The sequence below is a fragment of the Acomys russatus genome, chromosome 22, assembly GCF_903995435.1.
Source record: "Acomys russatus chromosome 22, mAcoRus1.1, whole genome shotgun sequence".
In the NCBI taxonomy this organism is placed as follows: domain Eukaryota; kingdom Metazoa; phylum Chordata; class Mammalia; order Rodentia; family Muridae; genus Acomys; species Acomys russatus.
Genome location: NC_067158.1, coordinates 59,943,753 through 59,962,346, shown reverse-complemented (window position 1 = coordinate 59,962,346; position 18,594 = coordinate 59,943,753). Strand labels below are relative to the sequence as shown.

General features: G+C 39.7%; 1 non-coding gene across 1 annotated transcript; it reads right to left on the bottom strand.

Moving 5' to 3' along the window:
• Positions 1-6,075: 6,075 nt before the first annotated feature.
• LOC127206074 (U6 spliceosomal RNA) lies at positions 6,076-6,182 on the bottom strand. Its single transcript, XR_007832761.1, has one exon. It is a non-coding gene; the product is annotated as a U6 spliceosomal RNA (small nuclear RNA).
• Between the last annotated feature and the right edge of the window lie 12,412 nt (positions 6,183-18,594).

Here is an 18,594-nt window from a genome sequence, read left to right as displayed (position 1 = left end):
TCAAGCATGATATATTATTATAGTTAAAGTCATCGCAGAAGAAATTCACAAGGCTTTAGTAGAAATACATCATCTTGTCTGCGACTCTTTCCTTTCTGTTTGATCTCAGGCTGCATGGTCAAAAGCAAAGGGTGTCTGTGTGGATGAGCTGCAGTAATCACATTCAGTAGGAAAGACGGAAGAACATTCTCATTTCTCTGGAATATCACTAAGGGGCTCAACACTGAGCAGAGTCGCGACCTGTAGTAAGGGACTTCTGTGGTAATTAGAAAAGACACTCTCTACAAACACTCAAAGCACAGCCCAGGCAAGGATTAGGAAACTGTCTGCTCCAGTCTGGCCTGGTTCCAGGCTAAGGCACATGGTCTGGCCAGCAGAGTTTGCATAGATGCTATTTCGCAATGCATAAATTATAAAATCATAGGCCGAGGGTCTGTTGTGGAATCATTTTAATCCTGGACTAATAATTACAGTCAGATAAGAATACTCATAAAAATGCCATGCTGATGTTAAACCAATCAAGATTTTCCTTTGAGACTTGGGATGGTTGGTATGAAGCCCTGGACGAAATCAGGTTTCCCTTTCACAGAAGGAAGAAGGGAAATGGGTGCTAAGTAGTCAATCAAGGAGATTTACTGTAATTTTAAAATGCCAAGAGATTTATATGTGACTTGGAGAGTAATTTAATACTAGGACCCCTCCATAGGTATCTATGTGAACAGAGCTAACTTTCTTCCTGCAATGTCTTCAGTCTGCTTTCTCAAACATTTACATCTTCTTCCTCTTGGTCTCCTTGCCAGCATTTTGCCAGGATGATGAGCTGGAATGCAACAACCATGAGTGTGGGCCACGTGACCTGTGGTGTGATGGAGAGGCGGACTGCTCTGACAGTTCAGATGAATTTGGCTGTGGTAAGCTTCTGGTCCCTGCCATCTGCCCTGCATTCACATGCCCATCAGCCGTTTAAGTTAAATGAATCCTAAATTACTTCATGGGTTTTAACAACCAAGTTCATCTATTTTGCTTTACTATTATAAAAGCTGACAGTGGTGATTCATGAGTGTTATTTCTAAGTAACAGAATATTTGCCCTCAAGTTACTTCTTTATTTGAAATGTCTATATTCTATGTATAACATTTGGCATTCAAATGTTCGGAAGTATGTCATTTTTGGACTTAAATTTTATTCATCACTCAAATTCAATAGTTGTGAATAATCAGTCATTCTTGGCTCATTTACATCTTCTAGAGGAAGCTATGGACATGGCTTCTTCATTTGTTCTCTGCCTTACCTCTCATCCAGATGGGATTTCTGTCTAGTTTCTGCCATGGGCAGGACTTGAAGGCATCCCAGCCAGTGTGGCAGTTTGCAATCTTGATTATCTGATTAATTCCCTCATTCTGCCCACACCACTCCCCTAATTCACTCAGTTCCTACTTTAGTCTTTTGTATCTTCTCACCAAATAATGGAACAAGTTTCCCATGTGTTGTGATCCAGTACCACAGTGTTCCACAAGTGATCTGTGGCTGACCCAGTGCAGAGGGAATTGCTCATATGGCACATCCTAAATTAGCACCACCCTCACATACTCTCATTTTCAAATGCTGAAAAAAAAAAACTGTATGGAGTTTCAAATAGCTTCTTACAATTAGTTCAAGTAAGCCCTGGATAAGTTCAAGGCAGTGGGGCTCTGCCTCGGGCCATTTTCTATCGCATAAAGAAAAGTTGAGAACTGCGTGTCTCTTTCATTAGACTCTGTGGTGCTTTGAAAGCAGAGCACATGTCTAATTCACTTTTTTTTTTTTTAAGTTTCCTGTCACATTGAGGGTTAGGGTGATTTGCACATAGCAGGTCAACCCCAATGGTTCTCAACTAAAATAAATATGAAGGAATGTATGCAATCAAAGCAAAAGCGTACAGACCTATGGTCTGGGGAAAACTGTTTTAATTAAGCTTTCCAGCATTTTTCTCTTCTCCTAGAAATGGGAAGTCCTCCTCGTTCCTGACTGTTCACGTGTGTGCTGATGGCTGGCAGGAGACATTGAGTCAGCTGGCCTGCAAGCAGATGGGTTTAGGGTAAGGTCAGTACTTTGTAGTAATGACGAGTTTCTTGGAGGGCTTTGTGGACGTCCTCAGCAATATCTTCCTTATGAATGATGAAGAACTGGAAAATTTGAGCTCTCCAAAGCCCTGGAAATAATTCTTGGGTGAGGAATTTATTTAATTGTAGGCACCTGCTCTGAAAAGTGTGGCTTGCAAACCTTTATGATGAAGCCTGGAAAGCAAATGTAGTAATTGTATTCTAAGCACTTCTGAAATGGAACACATTCACTACTTATAAAAACATTAAGTGGTCTCCTCTGTGGAAGCTGGATGGAAAACTCTTTATGCCCCTTCCCTTGGGTTACTGGAAATTTCTTTTTGAGCAATACACATATATTAAAAAAAGAAGTTGAGAAATAGAAGTCGAAGCTGCTGCTATTACTATTTATCCTAAGTAATGCAGGAAATACACATCGAGGAGTAATTAGCCAGTTTTGCTTTCTAGTGGAATGAAAACTCACCCTGGCTTTTACATACCCAGACTTACTCTCATTTGTAGGTTCTTCAGAGTTCACCGCAGGCTGGAAGTCCAATGCTTTTCTGGTTAGACAAAGGCATAAATAAAGCCCCCGAGTTCTCATGACAGCATATTGACTTCCACGTCTACTATCAAAAACACATGCACATGTATTTAATGAACAATACAAATCAGAACTTATTGTGCCCTTTAATATTTGCCAAATGCAGGTTGAGACATCTGGTGTTTGTGGGTAAGTTTAGAGGGATGCAAACTTCCCTGTGTCCTGGCTCCGCAGGCTCTGTCTCTACAACAGGAGCTTCTCTGGAAATCTGTGCCTTGGATCTATTTGATTGGCAGAGTTTCTCTATGGACTTAGCTGTAATCTGATTTTTTTCTTTTTTGCCTTAATCTTTTAAAGTTAATCCAAAGAAAAATCCCTTTGGAGAATGTTTCTATATTTTGGGCAAAACCACAGTCAAAGACATCATCTCTTATGTGACCTAGTGATCTCTAGGATTCCCTGCCAGGGTTTGTGTTGTTGTTGCCTCTTGAGGCTTACTCCCTGTGAAAGAGCTGTTGACTTCAGGATGGCTGCCCCATTCACATGACACTTCAAAGCTTTGTGTTCACTGCAGTTGAGAGTCCAGGCCAGGATGCTGCTCTCATGCATAGTACCCTGGGTAAACAGCCCATGATAATCACAAGGTTCCAAAGATTGGCATGTAACTTGCTTATTATAAAATTCATCATTTCTATTTATACTGGCTTTCCTTTCACTATAATCACAAGGTTACCTAATCACTACTGTCTGAGTCCAACACGCTTTCATTACCCTCACTCCACTCTAACCCCACCCTAAACACACATGGACATTAGCAGCCAATTTTCACTTATTCCTCGTCCAACCCATGATGACTACTAATCCATTTTCTGCATCTGTGGAGTTTTCTACAGAGCACATTTCCCACAAGCAGCATTATATAATATCTGCTTTGGGGTTTCACTTTTTCTATTTAGCACACTGTTTCACAGGTTCATCCATATTGTTGATTTATTGCCACGGCCCACTGAGGGGGCTTCTAGCCGTGGAGAACAAGGGTCCTAGGATATCAGGTGGGAACGGATTCGGCGCGACAGACAGTCACGAACACAAGGGAGGTACAATTTCTGCTGCCAAAATCTTTACTTGAGCTCAGTGGTTTATACAGTCATGACAGGAACTTCTGCTAGCTACAAACCACAGTTTAAGAGATACAGATCAGGTTACAAAGTGCAAAGTACAGCAATAATCAGAAACTAAAAGTACAACAAGGTCCTCTGGCTATGCATAAGGGCCAGAGACAGACTGCGGTTAATCACCTCAGAAGGTGGCATGAGCTTTTCTTAGAATTCACAGTCTGCCAGGCGAAGCTGGCTCCTTTCTCAGGCATGTTATTATTAACAGCTTTTACCCATGAGAGAAGGACAAGTATGCACATCTGCAGCCCATGCTTAGATAAAGTTGTTATATTCCTTTACACATCTTAATATTTCTGGTAGTCCCATACATTGTACACCAAAACAATCCCATGGGGTGCCATACTTTACTACCACCTTGGTGAGTTGTGTAATTATGTCATTTTTCTCTGCTGCAGTTAAAGTGCACCATGGAGGTCTGGCCCTCAAGATTCTTTCCCAGGGACTCAGGTCCTCATATCTTATCTTTTTACCATCCTTAGTAACCCATCGTGTTAAATCCTCATCATACACTCCTATAGATGGTAATGGAGGGTAGGGAGTGGTTCTTAGAGCTATGGTCCTCTGTATTTGGGTCTCTGCCACCATTTCCCTTCAATCCAGTCATAAGTTGTCCCATTTTCTGTTTTACTGAGAACTCCCGGGACTGCTTCATTCTCCTCGCTATCCTCACATTCCTGGAATTTATGATGCTTTAATAGTCACCTGTAAGCTTTTGCATAAACATACACTTTCAAGTTTCTTGGGTAATAAATACTTAGAACTAGAATATATATAACTTATATATATATGTATATGTATATAACTTATATAACATATATTTTTTAAAGAGCTGCAAAACTCTTTTCCAAAGGGGTCATATCATCTTCCACTCCCACCATCAAGGCATGAGTTATGATTCATTTATATGCTTGTCAACTCTGATTGTTAAGTAATTTTTTTTGGTAGCCAGGCTAGTGGGATAGGATAGTACTTTCAGTATGGTAATGATTTGCATTTCCATATTTGCTAATGATGTCCAACACATTAAAAAAATTTACTTTTCCATTTCTGCTTTAGGATCCCAGAAAAGATAGAATTCTTGATCATTAAGGATTCATCTATTTTCCTTTTGTGTATATTAATTTTTTCTTGCTTATACATCTGTATATCATGTGTATGCCTGGTGCCCATGGAAGCCAAGAGAGAGTATCTGATCCCCTGTAACTGAGGTTAACAGACAGTTGTGAACAACCAAGTGGGTGCTCGGAACTGAACTGGGACCCTCTGCAAAAGCAACTCATGCTCTTAACCACTGAGCCATCTCTCCAGCCCTATAATTCTTTTTTATTAGTTAATTATACAAAAATTTATGCAAATCTATAATATATTTTGATCACATTCACTGCTTTTGTGTTTATTGACTGGGGAAAACCACCCTACATAACATAATCCAATGGTTTTTTACTTCTTAGAGAAAATGACTACAGTAATGAATAGATGGTTGCATGTCTTAATGAGAAGCCACATGACACAGGTCCGTGGAGTACCATGTCCTTCACACAGCAGCTTTGGAGCATTTCTGGTAGTCTTGTGTTGTATGCATAGAGAATTAATTTCTTTTTTTAAAGATTTATTTATTATTTACACAGTATCCTGCCCACACGTGTGCCTGTCCACCGCAAGAAGATCTCATTACAGATGGTTGTAAGCTACCATGTGGTTGCTGGGAATTGAACTCAGGACCTTTGGAAGAGCAGACAGTGCTCTTAAACCTCTGAGCCATCTCTTCAGCCCAAGAATTAATTTTTTTTCTTAATTAATTTATTCATATTACATCTCAATGGTTATTCCATCCCTTGTATCCTCCCATTCCTCCTTCCCTTCCATTTTCCCCTTACTCCCCTCCCCTATGACTGTGACTGAGGGGGGCTTCCTCCCCCTTTATATGCTCATAGGGTATCAAGTCTCTTCTTGGTAGCCTCCTATCCTTCCTCTGAGTGCCACCAGGTCTCCTCTTCCAGGGGTCGTGGTCAAATATGAGGCACCAGAGTACATGTGAAAGTCAGACCCCACTCTCCACTCAACTGTGGAGAATGTCCTGTCCATTAGCTAGATCTGAGTAGGTTTAAAGTTTATGGCCTATATTGTCCTTTGCTGGTGCCATAGTTTGAGCGGGATTCCTGGGCCCAAATCTGCCTATCATAATGTTCTTCTTGTAGGTTTCTAGGACCCTCTGGTTCCTTCTACTTTGCCATTCTCCCATGCTTCTCTCATCTAGAGTCCCAATAGGATGAAAAATATGGCACGCTTCACGAATTTGCCTGTCATCCTTGCGCAGGGGCCATATTAATCTTCTCTGTATCGTTCCAATTTTAGTATATATGCTGCCGAAGCGAGCATGAGAATTAATTTCTTATACAACCCTAAAAGGTTGGGGCTTAAACATCTAGATGGAAAGAAAAGCTAGAGTTCAATGTGTGTCATTATAGTATTTCCTAGACCATTGTATTTTGGGCAAAAGGAACTAATTTTCCTAAAAAGGTACCGTGGGAAAAGGATTTTTTGTTTAAGTCATTCCATGAGACTACTTGGTATCAGCTTTGAAAAACAAAAGAAAATTATTCCAGTTGTCATGAGAACATATGTTTATGCCACTAGTGGTAAACTGTGCCAAGAATTTAGATATCTATTAGCAAACTGAATTTCAAAGTGTGTCAGTGACTAATCTGTGAGGCTGTGACTAATTTGTGAAATTAAATGGAAACTTCTCAGTGAGGTAGAGAAAGCCTCCACTATCAACTGCAATGGAACATGGCAGGATCCTAAGTTAATTAGATTTGTTTCCTCTCATATTCCAGTTGGTTGTAAACAACTCATCCTTAAATCTGCATTCCCACCAGTGTATATCAAATGAAACCCAGCCTCCCTGAGTTCTCCGGAACCAAGTACTGTCCAGAGCTAGTTTTTACCCTTCTCGTCTTGACTTCAGTATTAACAGAACTGATTGTGAACCATGAAATTCAGAAGCAAGAGTGACCTTGGTTCACACAAACTCCTAGGATATCAGATTCCCAGGCCATTACAATGGTTAGAGCACTGAGTTGGACATGAATTGAATGAAACCTAGGCAAATGAGAGCTTGGTACACCTTGAGTGACCTTCAGCACTTGGCCCTAGAGGACTTGAGTAACAACTAGTAGAAGTTGTTACATAGCAGTTTCCTTTTGAAATGGCACTAGGTAACTTCTGGCGATAGCTGAATTTCTGATCTTAAGTCTTCTTCATCTTGCCTTTAAAAAATTACATTCAAGTCGGTAGTGATAAGGTTACCTTTATCTCAACACTATTTGCCTTTTCTCTTTTTTTTATTTAATTAATTTATTCAGATTACATCTCAATTGTTATCCCATCCCTTGTATTCACCCATTCCTCCCTCCCTCCTGCTTTCACCCTATTCCCCTCCCCTCCCCTCCCCTATGTCAGTGACCTAGGAGGACCTCCTCCCCAACTATATGATCATAGGCTATTAAGTCTCCTCTTGGTAGCCTGTCTATCCTTTCTCTAAATGCCACCAGGCCTCCTCACCAAGGGGAAGTGATCAAATATAGAGCACCAGAGTTTGTGTTAGAGTCAGTGTCCACTCTCCACTCAAGTGTGGAGAATGTCCTGTCCATAGGCTAGATCTGAGTATGGGTTCACTGTTCACTACATGCATTGTCCATGGTTGGTGTAGTAGTTTGAGCAGAACCCCAGGGCCCAGTTCCACCCATCCTGATATTCTTCCTGTAGGTTTCTAGGACCCCCTGGATCCTTCTATTTCTCCATTCTCCCGTACTTCTCTCATCTAGAGTCCAAATAAGATGTACTCACATCTATACCAATTTCCTGGTAGGTGAAGACTTTCATGGGACATGCCCCTTGGGCTAGTGTCCAATTATAAGTGAGTGTATACCCTGTGAGTCTTTCTGCTTCTGGGTTAACTCACTCAGTGTGATTGTTTCTAGTTCTATCTATTTGTCCACAGATTTCAGGATTTCCATGTTTTTAATGGCTGAATAGTATTCCATAGTGTAAATGTACCACAGTTTCTTTATCCATTCTTTGACTGAGGGACATTTAGGCTGTTTCCAGGTTCTGGCTATTATGAACAAGGCTGCTATGAATATGGTGGAGCATATGTCCTTGTTGTATGGTGGAGAGTTTTCTGGGTATATTGCAAGGAGTGAAATAGCTGCGTCTTGAGGAAGCCCTATTCCCAGTTTTCTGACATAGTGTCAGATAGATTTCCAAAGTGTTTGTACAAGTTTGCACTCCCACCAGCAATGAAGGAGTGTTACCCTTTCTCCACATCCTCACCTCCATGTGGTGTCTTTTCTTATTATTTTAAAATCTGGATAGAATGTTCAGCTCTTTAATCCTAGTGTTTTATAAAATGTCAACTCCTATTATACTCCGCCTGTCTTCAAATGGTCTCTATTTCTTCACTAAATATTAGACACACTGATCTGATTACTGATGCTCTAACACTTCACATCTCTTCCAGTGGGGGTGACTTTCCTCCTCGGTCTTTCTGCTTGGAATTCTCATCACTAGCCTGTCACCTGAACTCCTAAGCCCACCATCATCCACGTCTCGGCTCCAACATGGATGCACCAGCGATGCTCTCAGAATGAAGCAGCCTCCACTCTACCACATTTCTTGATTTCATCTGTTAAGGAGCCCTTATCCAGTACCTCAAATAACTTTGAAAACAAGCATTAGTCTGTTTCTCTCACTGAAATGTTAATTTGTTGGTTCGATTTCCAGTTTACCTTAACTCATAGTTATCTGTTTTAATGTCTACTTGACTATGGTAGTTATTTAAATTCTTTGGAAGTAATATTTTGTTTTAGTTCCAAACTATCTGATAGCTAGCAGTACCTGTTTGAACACTACTGGTTAACCTATTTAATAATCATAAGTCAAGTTTAATTTTAATACCCTCCATTAACTTGTTTTCATTACTCAAAAGCCAATATACAAAGGACTGTGTAGGTTCCCAATTCCAGGGTTCAGTAATCTCTTGAAATAAAATATACCATGTGGTGTCCCTGGAAGCATACAAACAATTTATCTGCATTACTCTTCTCCTTAGGAACACACATCCCTTGCTTCTCATGAACTTGTATCACTTCCTGTTTGTCCCTGGAAGACAAATGAGTACTAGCATCTTTGAACATGACCTTCTCTTCTTGGCTGAGGTGAAGACATATTAATCACAAACTAGATGAAAGTACTTCATTCCCAGGGTCTTGTGAGTGGAGATATTAAAAATTCTTCAGCAAGATGTGTGTCAGTTGGACAGGGGGGAAACTTCTTTCCTTTTTGTTCACAATATTGATTGAATGCTTAGCTTATTGGTATTAGGAAGCCAGTCCTCTGTCTTGTAGAAAAGTCAGCTGAGGACAAGAAAAGCATTGCTTCAACTTCCTCCCTCCCTTGCTCAGAAATAAATGGAAATGAGAGGTGTGGAACCTTGAGGTTACTTAGTTCTCCAGCACCAAGCATTTGAAGAGGAGCACATTCCTTTATAGGCTGAGCTCACCTCTACTCTTTGACACTAAGGAATTGCAGTGCTGGTATCTGTACTCAACTATGGTTTGGTTTTGGTTTTTGAATGCAGTACTATTAATCCACAATTCAGAGTTCTCTGAATTTTAATTCTTTACCTAGAGAGCCCCATGTTGTTTACATTCCTTACTTGAATCAAGTTGTATATGTGTTTAAAAGCGTTTTCTATGTTACAAAAGCCTCAAAAGGTAGAAAATGGCATCTGACAAGACAAGGCTCTTCTATTAGAGAGTTAAATTTAACTCTTCTTTACAGCCTTCTGAAGAAAAAAAAAATGGCATTGAAATAGAAACTGGTAATATCTAGCCTTACACAATAATAAAAATAAACTGAAAAGTGGTCAGCATTTTCTTTAAAGCCAAAATCAAGGTGTTGATATTAAAATGCTCAAGTCTCCACCTGTTAAAAGGTAAATGTGATGCCCCAAAAGATCTTGTCTAAGTTATCAAATAAGAGATGGGATTTCCCTCACAAAACCCAGAAAGACAAAGAATATATTTACACAAAAATAGTTATAACTTGACACAACTTGCTCAATTTTGTGAAATTGAGGTTTAGCATCAAAGGATATTTTAATTTATAATGTTTATGGTGTATTAATATTTACAACTCAGATGTTGTTTTAAATACTGTTATTTATAAATGCTCTAAAAATGTTAAATGTTATTTAATTGATAGTTATAATTAGTAAGCATTTTACTTCACTTATAATTTTACAACTTTTCATACCAAAATGAATTGATTACTCTGTTTTTAATATCATGAAAGGTAAATACTGTAATTTAATACTATAAGTTAATACCTCTCCTCTCCTTCCTTAAAAATGGGTTTGTCAGCTAGGCACTGTGGCACAGGCCGGTAATCCTAGCACTTTGGGAAGCACAGGTAGGCAACCCTCTGTGAGTTCAAGGCCAGCCTGATCTACAAAGGGAATACAGGACAGACAAGACTACACAGAGAAACCCTGTCTCAAAAAGCAAAAAAAAATTGGTTTTGTCATTTGAACCTATATATTATACACAATATAATTATATCCAACTTCTGAAATAGACAAATATATTGTTAGGTAAGGAAACTGTTCATTTTCAATTAGAATTTCACTAAAAGCATTTTTATTAATTATGAATCTACCAAGAAAATGGACTGTGATTTCATGCCCCAATTCAAATATTTATATTGAAGAGAGTTGTGCTGTAGCAAGTATAAGCTGAGCTGTCTAAACAGACAAATGACTCAATAGTAGTGTTCATCATATTTGTCTGAAACCCATTAATGCCATTCTGTCAAAATCAAAGCCCATTCTTCAGTTTGATAAGTAACTTAAGCAGCCTCTAATTATGTGTCTTGTACTTGAGAGTCCTGTGCTACCATACATTGTATCTAGAAAACAGAACTCAGATAAGGATAATGATAGGGTCCAAGGAAAGACCTTGGAGGCCGGATTCTAGTATTCCCATGCAAGTGCCCCACATTATGAACAGGATGCTTGGAGGGAACAAATGAGCCAACTTCTTACTCAAGCATATGTGTTTCAATACCAGCTCTCATGCACTGAGAATAACCCTGGATTTCTTCTCTCCCACAACAGACGCGTTAGGACAGGTAATCATCCTGTGGATATGGTTACACGATTGCTGCTCTCTTGCTGTCTAGATAAAAGGCCCCTGACTTCTGGAGACTTGTCATCATTTGCATGTTTAAAGTAAACAAGCTCCATTATAACACAACTGTGGGGTGCCTGTTATTGCACACAAAGCTCACTGATGAAGATGGAGCCAGAATGGGCTGAATTGTCTAGTGATTTGACAGCAGTTGCTTGCAGAGTATCAGGTGGGACTTGGGGATAGAGCTCAGCAGCCAAATGCTTGACTAGTGTCCATGAGTCCTGGGGTTGACGCTTGTCCCAGAACAGAACAGAACAGACCAGAACAAAACATCATTTGTCAGGATGTTTCAGAACTCTCAGTAAGTTTTGCCACCTCATTTCAACAATGGGGAAATAATGCATTTTGTGTGTGACTTTTGCAACTGCACGAATTCTAAGAAGTGCATTAGTTTGTACAGTTGCCTTGCTTTCTACAGGGGATCGATTATAGAACCTTGGCATGTCCTTCTATATACTTATGTTATCTCTACATTAGTAATAATGCCTTATTTTTTTTTTAAATTTATTTATTTATTTACTTATTTATTATTTATACAATGTTCGGCCTGCATGTACACTTTCAGGCCAGAAGATGATATCAGATCACTTTATAGATGGTTGTGAGCCACCATGTGGTTGCTGGGAATTGAACTCAGGACCTCTGGAAGAGCAGTCAGTGCCCCTAACCTCTGAGCCATCTCTCTAGCCCAATAATGCCTTATATATCAGTGTAAGTCCTGTATAAATAGTTGTTTAAAGAATAATGTCAGGTGCATTCTTTACTTTCTATGTATTTCTCTTCCTCCAGTGGGTGCATCTCCAACGTGGAACCTTCAGATACTGAGAACTAGCCATAGCATCTTGGCTCAGGGCAGAGAAGTTTTTTTGGCCCTTTCTTCTCTACAAGTGCCTTTTCCCTATTCGTGTCTTTTTGTTTGATTTTGTGACTTGCTGGGTTTTTTGTTGTTGTTGTTGTTATTGTTTTTTGTTTTTGTTTTTGTTTTTTTAGCCATAGCCATCTGTGTGGCCATGGGTTTGGTCCTGCCCACTGGAGCCCAGTAGACTCACCCATGTGTACACAACTGAGGATAATAACTGTTTGTTCCCGCAGAATCCAAGAGGGACTGTGATCGCAATGGCCGCATCATGGCCGGAAGACAGCATTTCACAGCCTTTCTCTCTGTCTACTGGCTCTTACATTTTTCCCACCGCCTCTTCTATAATGCTCCCTGGATCCTAAATGTCCAGTTCAGAGCTGACCATTCAACTGTCAGAAGCTAGACCATCCATGAGTCTTCATATTCCCTGCTGTTCATTGCAAAGAGACACTCATCTGATTAAGGTTGCAAGTGGCATTTTAGATACACACACACCCGTGATACATACACATATATTCAGTTACTGTTTGAAAGGAAATTTATAATATCAACCATACAGTTAAAATGTTGTTTAATGATATTATTTTTCTGAATCTATATTCAAACTGTTCTTGTACCTTGAGTCAAAGATAAAAAAAAGTATTGGGGATGGTAACTGATACTTTACTGCTAAAATAGTAAATAATACAATTGAACCAACATATGTATGGATAGTGAATTCAGTAAATATATGACACACAGACACAGACACACACACGGACACTCTCTCTCTCTCTCTCTCTCTCTCTCTCTCTCCCTCCCTCCCTCTCATATACACACACTGTGTAGTTTAAAAAGAAGGCTGCATATCCTGGGATTGAGAAGGGCCAAGTGATCTTCACTGTGTAAGAAGTGGTACCTTGGGGATTGAGTTACACGCTCTGCTTTTTTTTTTCTTTCAACTTTTCATCTCAAAAATGGGATAAAATAGTAAAGGTACAGAGTTTTTGAGAGGGTTACATAAGGCAAAACAAGTTGGTCTTTTAGAACTTGCCACATAAAATAAGTCTCACACATCAGCAAATCAACAACACAGAAAATAGATTGGGACTAAAAGAATAGAGTGATGTACATGACATACACATACTAAGAAGTCTCAACACAGATGCTCAATGGCCAGTTACAATTTTTCATCTCTATGTATTTGAAATAGCGGGAAAAAATAGTATTTTATTTTTGTGCTATTTTTCCAGGTATACCCAGGTATTACTTTTATATTTATATATTTATTTTTAAATCAAAATACAATTATATTATTATCCTCTTCCCTTTCTTCCCTCTGGCCTCTTCTATGTCCCCCTTGCTCCCTGCCAAAATCATGGCTTCTTTATTCTTTAGTTTCTGTGTGTGTGTGTGTGTGTGTGTGTGTGTGTGTGTGTGTGTGTATGTGTGAGCACACATGTGCTTGTGTGTGCCTAAATATATAAAAACAACCTGCTAAGTTCCTTTAGTGTTCCTTGCATGCATGTGATTTGAGGAATGGCCTCCTGGTATTGAGCCACTAACTATAGGTCTCATTCCTGGAGAGGGCTATTTCTTTTGACTTCAGCATTCTTTGGTTGCCTGTAATTCTATGCCTGGAGTTGGGTCCCATGAGATTACCCTCTTCTGTGGTAGGTTGCCTATTTGTGGTGTGCTTCTTCTAGTTTAGGTCTAGTTTAGGTAGCCATGTTGTTGAGGGATCATGGGTGAGTCTTCTCTGTCACTCTAGGCAGCATCTTTCCTGGTCCTCTGGCTCTTACATTCTTTTTGTCTCTTTATCTGTGATGTTCCCTAAGCTTTAGGTGCAAGAGTTGTGTTATAGATTTATCATTTCTGGCTAGGTACCCCACAAACCACAGAAAGTTGTGTCTTTCTGTAATTGTGTCTATCTGCTGCCAAAAAGAAGCTTCCTTGGTGAGGGGTGAGAACTACATGGGTGTAATGACAGAAATCTAGGATGCAGTTCGTGCAGTTCAGTGAAGTACATTCTACTCTAAGGCTAGGTTTCCAGTCCTAGGCATGAGGTTCCTCCTGTTGAGGGGACTTAAGTCCAATAGAGAGCTGCTGGTTACCACCAAGACACGATTGGCACTATTGCTCCTTTAAAGGTAAGGTGCCACTATGGTCATCATTTTGGTTCATAGATGCTACAGCTTCTCTCACTTAGAATTTGCATAGATAGTCCTCAAGGAAGAAGCTTTTAGGTTAGAACCATTCAGATCTTCCATGTCTTGTATTTGAAGTTCATTCTGTCTTCAGCAACAGGGACTTACTTTGAACCTTTGGGAGCGACCAAGGACAACAGCAATAGCTTTTATTGTTTTAGGAGACTCTTGGACAAATCTGAGCAAAAAATTGAAAGGGAACTTCTCATGCTTGGCACTGACATTTTTATTGGATAGTTTAAGGCCCTTTCAGGGGAATCTTGCCAACACAAGTGGGATCATGGGATCATTTCATTTGAACTACGTATGTGTGTATATAAATATATATGTATATATATGATTATTTATATACATGTATATACACAGATCTACATCTATTGTATGTAGTTTGGGTGAACATATAATAATGTGATTCCTTATGGCCTTTTCAGACTTTCTTAGTGTTACTTTACCCTCCTCCTTCCATTTCCTTGTGTGTTGACCTCTATCTTTCCACCCCAGTTAACACCCCATCTTACCTGTTTCCCACTTCAAATCACTTATATCTTTCTATTCCCCTGTTTACTGGTCTCCTGTGGTCCCCTTTTTACTTTCTTTGTTTCTGTAGTTGCTCAGGTTATATACCCACACCTGAAGAGTTGGAGCTGGGAGCAGCAGATGAAAGAGAACACATAATGTTTGTTTTTCTTGGTCTGGGCTACTTGACTCAATATAGACTTTTCTAGTTCCACCCATTTACTTGCAAATTTCCTTTTTCTTCTAAAGTGATTTCACAATTGTGGTGGCTCATGTTTGTAACCCCAGCACTTGAAAGGCTGAGGTAGTAATCACCATGAGTAGAAGGCATCTTGACATTCTGAGTGAGTTCTAGTTTAGCCTGGTCTACCTAGTGAATCCCTGTCTTAAAATACAGATGCAGCTTCTTCTTCCTTGGGAAAACACCAAATAGCAGATGATGCTGGTGCAATGGGAGGGCCTGAAGGACCCAGGGGCCTAGGATTAGGAGACTGGTGTGGCTTCTTTGGAGAATTCAGCAGCAGTCTTACGGGCCTAGGGGATTGTGGGGGTAAAGCTGAAGACAAGGAGTGGATCTCTGTCACCAAGCTGGGCTGCCTGGTTAAGGACAGGAAGATCAATTTATCTGGTCTCTCTGCCCATTAAGGAAACTGAGATTATTGACTTTTTCCTGGGCACATTCCTAAAGGATGAGGTTCTCAAGATCATTCCAGTGCAGAAGCAGACATGAGCTGGCCAGCAGACCAGGGTCAAGGCTTGTCTTGGGATTGGGGACTACAATGGTCACATTTGTCTTGATGTTAAGTGCTCTAAGGAGGTGGCCACTGCTATTCGAGGGGCCATCATCTTGGCCAAGATTTCCATTGTCCCTGGGCAGAGAGGCTACTGGGGGATTGGCAAGCCAAGCCACACACTGTTCCATGCAAGGTGACAGGCCACTGTGGCTGTTTTTGTGTGTCTTATCCCTATACCCAGATGCACTGGTATTATCTCTGCTTCTGTGCCCAAGAAACTACTGATGATGGCCGGTATTGATGACTGCTACACATCAGCCAGGGGCTGTACTGCCTCATGTGTAACTTTGCCAAGGGCACTTTTGATGCCATCTCCAAGACCTACAATTACCTGACACCCGATCTCTGGAAAGAAACTGTGTTCACTAAGTCTTCTTATCAGGAATTCACTGATCATCTTGTGAAAACCCACACCAAAGTCTCTGTTCAGAGTACCCAGGCTCCAGCTGTGGCTACCACTTAGGAGTTTTTATACAAGAAAAATCAAGTGAATTAACTCTGTTAAAAAACATGTATTTTTAAATATATGAAAAATAAAACACAAAATGAGGTAATTAATGTATATATTAGGAAATGACCACAAATATTCAAAATACATAAGAAACTTAATGAAATAACTAAAGAAAAATTCACATAACATGATTGAAAATGAACTAAGGGCTTGAATAGACATTTTTCAATGGAAGACCTGGAAATGGCCAATAGTAACAAGAAAAACTATTCAATATTGATTCTGGGAAATTCAGTTAAAATCATATTGAGAAATACTTCATATATGTTGGGACAGTAATTATAAAAATACCATTGAATATTTGGAGAAAGGAACATATGTATTCTTGATAGAATATACTTAAGTTTTCCCACAAACAAACAAACAAATAAAACTGATGATCTAGCAAGCCTAGTTTTCACTGTATACTCAGTGAGAATGAAATCAGTGTCTCCAAATGTTATTAATATTTTGATATTAATTGGCACATTGTTCATAGTAGCCAATATATGGTAACAGCGTGTATATTTATTGATAGAATAGATAAAGTAAATGTGAGGCACACATCTATGCATACACACACAGTAGGATAGCCTTTTAGAAACTCAAGCAATATGAGTCAACACAGATAATATTTGAAAAACACCACAATCATTATTTAAAATCCACCAGGCACAGAATTGCAAGGTTTATAAAAGAATCACCTCCTACACTGGACAGTAGAATGGTAGAATGTCAGGGACCAGGAATCAGACAGTAGGGGACAAGGTGAAATACTTGTCACTTGTATGGATGAACGAATGATCAGATCTAGTGTACAGTCTGATGACATAACCACCTTATGTTCTGTGTACTGTAAATTCACTAGGATTTTTCATTCTCACCACAAAAGGGTGTGGAAAACATTTTATGATGGAGACATCTATAAGTGCATCATATTTCATGTCTTAAACATAAACATGTTTTAATAAAAGGCTATCTCAATATCTGGAGGCAAGAAAACTTGAAATGCTGATACTCAAACACTGTTAGAACTAGAATGTTGTTGACTCACTGACTGTGCTTAATAATGAGCTGTTTAGATTCACTATGTTTAGTCATGAGCCCCGTGGATTGACTATGTTCAGCCATGAGCCCTGTGCACTTACTGTGTTCAGCCATGAACCCCATAGAGTCACTGTGTTTAGCCCTGAGCCCCATGGATTCATTATGTTTAGCCATCTAATGTAACCTAGACTGAATTTGTTTGTGCAACCCCCAGACACACACACACACACACACGAGAGAGAGAGAGAGAGAGAGAGAGAGAGAGAGAGAGAGAGAGAGAGAGAGAGAGAGAGAGAGAGACTATGATTTCATAATTTAATAAGCTTTTAGAGAGTCCAGAGCCCAGTAAAGATCCACACTTCCAATAATTTGTACCTATTAGCTCTAGCTATGCCACTTGGGATTATATAGAATAAATTCAAGCTCATTCTCTCTTGTCATCTCTTCGTATATCCACAGTTTAACATTGACAGTCTGGACAAGATTTGTTTTTAGCTATTCCTTTATCTTCTACTTAAAAACTTAAAGTAATATTTTATTCCTTTCAGTCTAAAGCTCAGGACTTTTTTTGTTTGTGTTTTGTTTTGTTGTTGTTTTTTGGTGGTGAGGGTGGGCATATCTGACTTGCTCATTCCTCACCACAGAATCTACCTATCAACTAAGATGATGTAAGAAGCTTCATGATAAGAATTTCTCTTTCCACACATGTAACATCTTGTTGTGACATCAAACATACTAAAACAAGTAGTATGTATGTTCCCAGTGTGGTCTCTGACTATATCTGTGCCCTGAGAAGTCTTTCAGTAAGACAACTGTGCTCCTTGGCGTGAATTCCCTTGACAGTGGGCCCTATATTGTCTGACTTTGATAACATGCTTCAGATAAACAGTAAGCATGCAGCTTAATGTTATAACATCTTGTATTTCCCCATCTAGGCATTCATGTCCAAGCAGAAGTATGATCTCCCTTCTGTGTACTAAGCAAGGTGAGATTGGTGATGTATCATAGGATATGACATTAGCTGTGCTGGCTCCTGGGAGACAGGGTCATGTATGCATGACAGCCAGAGCTCAGTTTCCACTTGAATTGGTGATGAATCATGGACTATGATTACTGCTCCATCTTAGACTGTGGTCACCATTCTGCTGCCTGAATGAACAAGAGGATCCTTGGAGGTTGGACTAGTCATCCTAGGAGGTAGCTATGGCACTGCTCTCTGCAGAGCGAGCCCAGTGGACATATCTGTGGCTGTGTCCTTATTGGCAAGAAGTGGGTTCTGACAGTTACCCACTACTTTGAGGAGTATGATGCTCCCTTTCATTTTACTTTTCCCTGGATCATTTGTTGCTTGGGAATTATCAATGGTGCTTGTAACTCCTTGGAATAACTTCAATGCACATATCACAGCCATTATCCTTCTCAGGTCTTTATGTGTGGTGCTCTTTCTGCCTTTCTAATCTTTTACTCACTGATGGCTATATGGTGCTTAGAATGTATGTGGTAAGGAGGGAGGAAAACGAAGAAGGTCAGAAGACTGATTTCTCAGCACTGCACTCAGTGAAGCTCAGCCTCTGTTCTAGACATCTTAAGTGTACCATACACATATGAATCTACATAGAAATGGTGTGTTTGTACATGAGCTACAT